General features: G+C 43.1%; 1 protein-coding gene across 1 annotated transcript in view; it reads left to right on the top strand.

Moving 5' to 3' along the window:
* The window catches only part of si:ch1073-184j22.1 (erythroferrone), a 34605-nt gene that overhangs the window by 28812 nt on the left and 925 nt on the right, over window positions 1-4868 (top strand).

Genomic DNA, 4868 nt, shown 5'->3' with positions numbered 1-4868 from the left:
CAAAAAAAAAAGAAGAAATGGATGCATGCAGCAAAACAACTGCACATAAAAACATAGCTGATATGGAGCTTGCTTAAACAAATGTGGTTTCTAGTGACAATTGAGATGTACAAACTATGGCATAAGGGACGACAAGCAGATAACGAGGCAATCCGTAACTCAGATGAAGACATTAATGAGCAATCGATGACAGACGTGGTTAATATAACTATTTGTTCAGCACTTTGAAATGTACAGCGACAGCGTTCAGAACATGGGCGTTCTTACGGCACACTACTTTTGAACAAAGCTTTATGGGTCATGATCAAAAGTAGTGCACTAATGAATTGAGGGGAATCTGTCTCTGTCTCTCTTAAAAAMAAAGAAATAGGTCAACTGATCACAGGAACTCTCTCCCTCTATCTCAGAGATGGCTGGTGGACCCTGTCTGCTCTGTGAGCGACCTCCCCGTGTGGCCACCGCCTTCCACTGCCGCCTGCACCACCCCCTCACCGTGCCACGCCGCAGTCTGCTAGAGCTGCAGCCATTCAGCAGTGTGAGTGAATCGCTCATACACACACACACACACACACACATATCCACACACCCTCAAACACGCATAAAAATGCCAACGCAGGCACACACTCACAAAACACACATGCATATGGTTACAGACACAACTCACTGGAGCCCCAGGCCTTCAACTGTATGAGTAGACACACGCTACAATAAACTCATGCACGTGCACACACATGCACAGTAATATTACATCAACAGATATTAGAACACCTTCTATCCCTCCAAAAGCATGGGGGAAAAATGGCCAAATACGACTAGGCTTAAATGGTTTATATTTTTAGTAAAGGCTGTATCACTTGACCATTGACCTTTGTCTCCCTGTTTCACCCCTCCAGGTCTCGGACACTGAGCAGAGCCTCCAGAGGGGCCAGGGCTTCAACTCTAGCAGTGGCCGCTACACGGCTCCCGTCTCCGGGTTCTACCAACTCACCGCCAGCCTTCTCATAGGTGAGACTTCCACACCGGCCCATACCAAAGTGTTCAATTATGGGGGTGAGGGGGTTTGCAGTACATTGGGGCTGAATTGATTCACATACCACAAAAAGAGGGAGGGAGAGGAAGAGGTTCAAGAGGGAGGAGGACAAATAGATAGAAAACTGAGATATAACAAGGGGAAGAAAAGTGGTTAGACAAGGAAATTAGGAAGATAGGAGCTGGGGAGTGGCTAGGGAGTGAGAGAGGGGGATGGCTAGATGGAGAGAGGAGACTATCAAGGAAAGAAGAAAAACGATGGGAAACCATACAAAAGAATGGTTTGTACAAACAAACGCATCTCCACAACAGATCAAATACAAATCAACATTACAATAACTCCATAGCAATGTACAGTATATATTTTTCTCTAAGTAGCTTTTCCCTCGTAACCTAGAAATATACCGTATTTTTTGCCTGCAAGAGGCCAAGTGGAGAAGTGAAGATGGCAGCCAGGCAAAAAACGGTTTGAATGTTTTGGGTGTGTCATTGGCTTACACCAATCAGAAGTGGCCTAGGCACTGCCCTGGCCAATCAGTGTCAGATGTTGAGAAGATAAGGCCTGGCCAGTTCTGAGGAACAGGGGTGGGGTCTTTCCTCAGAAAGTCCACCCAAAGGGAAACCACCCCACACCACCACTGCAATGTGTATGCCTCTGTCAGTGGCCATTTTAGCATGTAATTCTTGGTGGGGCAACAAAAAAAGAAAGAAATGGGATGCATGCCAGCAAAACAACTGCACATAAAAACATAGCTGATATGGCAGACTTGCTTAAACAAATGTGGTTTCTAGTGACAATTGAGATGTACAAACTATGGCATAAGGGGACGACAAGCAGATAACGAGGCAATCCGTAACTCAGATGAAGACATTAATGAGCAATCGATGACAGACGTGGTTAATATAACTATTTGTTCAGCACTTTTGAAATGTACAGCGACAGCGTTCAGAACATGGGCCGTTCTTACGGTGTACTCCCTGTACACGTCAGAACCGTACGATCAATAAATGTGCCATATAAACAGACAATGAAAGCTCTTACAATACTRAATGATTACATTTCTCTAAAACAGGTTATAGGCTATTTGTGCACCACCAAGCTAGAACAGTAGGCAAAATTAAGAGGTGAAAATAGACCAAATTATTAGGGTGAGGCACATTGAACGSCGGTTGGGTCTTTGCATGTCAAAYAAGATGCACATCATATAACACTATTTGACGCCAAGCACCACAAGCCAAGCACCACAACTACTATCAGTAGCACTGTCAAAGCTGTACAAAAAAAAGTAGCCAAACTGGGCCACGAACGATGTGCTTACAATACCACGTTGGTGAAAATAGACCAAATTATTAGGGTGAGGCACATGGGCTACTAACAGCTCACTACACAACATACACTAAGTATTACTTTCTTAGCTACAGTATACATTTCTCCCTTGCGTATTACATCATTTATGCAACAGCATACAATACATTTTTGGACTCGCAGCGGTCGTTTGTTGGCAAATTTTGTCATCAAACTGTCATCAATGTCTGGCATTGAATAGCAGGCTAACGTTAGTGGTTTCTTTGCAARGCTTGCAGTTAGCCACAGATTCCTTCCAAACGACTCATTGTTAAATTTGCGATTTCCAACTTGTTGTGTAATCTTTATGTACAATGGCCGATGAGGACCGATACGTAAGATGTTGATATGATCAGTCCAATCAAAGCTACTGTAGATAGAATGATATCAAATCACGTTATATCTGTGGCCAATGACCTTGAGCCTTCTTGGATGGGCACTTCTAATATAACTCTATGGCAGAACCCAAGGGGATAAAATATATGACAGAAAACTGAGCCAATCAAGCGCAACGCTCTGTGTTTTCTGCTCGCTCGCCCCACCACCACAGAAAGCACTGGGCTAGACTGACACACCTGCATTTACCGTGACACACCTGCCTAACTCAAGAAAGCAAAAAAAGAGACCATGTGTGTATGCGGCTTTATTAACTCAATGACATTTTTTTTTGTTTACATTGTTTGCAAACTGATATGTGACACGTATTAATGCCAAAATAACAAGCAAAACAGGCAAGCCCCACCTGCCCTGAATGATGGGTTGCCACTGGCCTCTGTGCATGTGATGTAAATCACACACACACCACACACACACACACACACACACACACACAACACAACACACACAACACACACACACACACACACACCACACACACACACACACACACACACACACACACACACACACACACACACACACACACACACCACACACACGCTGCGTGCACGCACACACAAACAGAGATGTATTCAATCATTGCCAGTTGTTCCTGCCTGTTTTTCCTGAGCTACGCCTCTGAATGTTCCAGGTCTCTGGATCTTGTGACAGGGGTGGGTAGTTCAGGAGTCTTCAGCATCTTACTGACAGGAACCCTTTACATACAGGTAATATACTCTCTCACACACACACACAACATACACACACAGGGTATTATTACACGTTCACGCACACGCAAACACAGTATTGAGTTAAACGTGTATATGGCCACCCATTCACAACAATCTGATATCTGCACACACTCCTATCAACACTCTCATCTCCAGATAAAGACATATACTTTGACAATTATGTGCAATTACCTTGTTTGCCAGGAATGATACTGGCAGTCAGAGTGATAGATGAGCATAAGCACTGCTCTTGGTGAAAGGATTGAGAGTAGAGTGCGGAGTGACTGATGGTCTTTAACCCTTTATGTTCTGGCTTGCAGGCGGGGGAGTATGTGTCCATTTTCGTCGACAACGGAACAGGCTCAGCGCTCACAGTCCTCCAGGATACTTTGTTTTCCGGATACTCCTGGGAGTGTGAACACAGTAAAAAAAATGATACACACACATACGTAAGCAGATACACACACACACACACACACACACACACCCATAGACTGAAAGGAACAAATATATTAAACCATGTACAGTACCAGTCAGAAGTTTGGACACACTAATCATTCAAGGGTTTTCCTTATTTTTACTATTTTCTACATTGCAGAATAATAGTGAAGACATAAAACTGAAAATGCACGCATGGAATCATGTAGTAACCAAAAAAGTGATAAACAAATGAAAATGTATTTGATATTCTTCAAAGTAGCACCCTTTGCCTTGATGACAGCTTTACACACTCTTGGCATTCTCTTACCAGCTTCATGAGTAGTCACCTGGAATGCATTTCAATTAACAGGTGTGCCTTGTTAAAAGTTATTTGTGGGATTGATTTCCTTCTAATGCATTTGACCAACATTTGACAATCAATCTGGATGGAAAATTACTGAGGATAATAGCAGATTGATAGCCACTCCTATTTGCCACATCTTCAATTTAATCCTACTAGAGACGTGTGCCCTCAGGCCTGTAGGAAGCTAAAGTCATTCCGCTACCCAAGAATAGTAAAGCCCCCTTTACTGGCTTAAATGGCCGACCAATCAGCCTGTTACCAACCCTTAATAAACTAATGGAAAAAATTGTGTTTGACCAAATACAATGCCATTTCCCAGTAAACAAATTGACAACAGAATTCAGCATGCTTATAGGGAACGACACTCAACAAGCACAGCACTTACACACAGGACTGTGATGGCTGAGAAATTGATGATAAAATGATTGTGGGGCTGTCCTGTTAGACATGCAGCTTTTGACATTATCAATCATAATCTGCTGCTGGAAAAACGTATTTTATGGCTTTACACCCCTGCTAAAAACACATGTGGAACAGCGGGGACTGTGAACCAACACAAAACATTGACACACACACACACAAATATACACACACGATAAGT

The sequence above is a fragment of the Salvelinus sp. IW2-2015 genome, linkage group LG32 (assembly GCF_002910315.2).
Source record: "Salvelinus sp. IW2-2015 linkage group LG32, ASM291031v2, whole genome shotgun sequence".
Classification (NCBI taxonomy): domain Eukaryota; kingdom Metazoa; phylum Chordata; class Actinopteri; order Salmoniformes; family Salmonidae; genus Salvelinus; species Salvelinus sp. IW2-2015.
The sequence above is the reverse complement of the archived record's forward strand: the minus strand, read 5'-3'. Positions and strand labels throughout refer to the sequence as shown.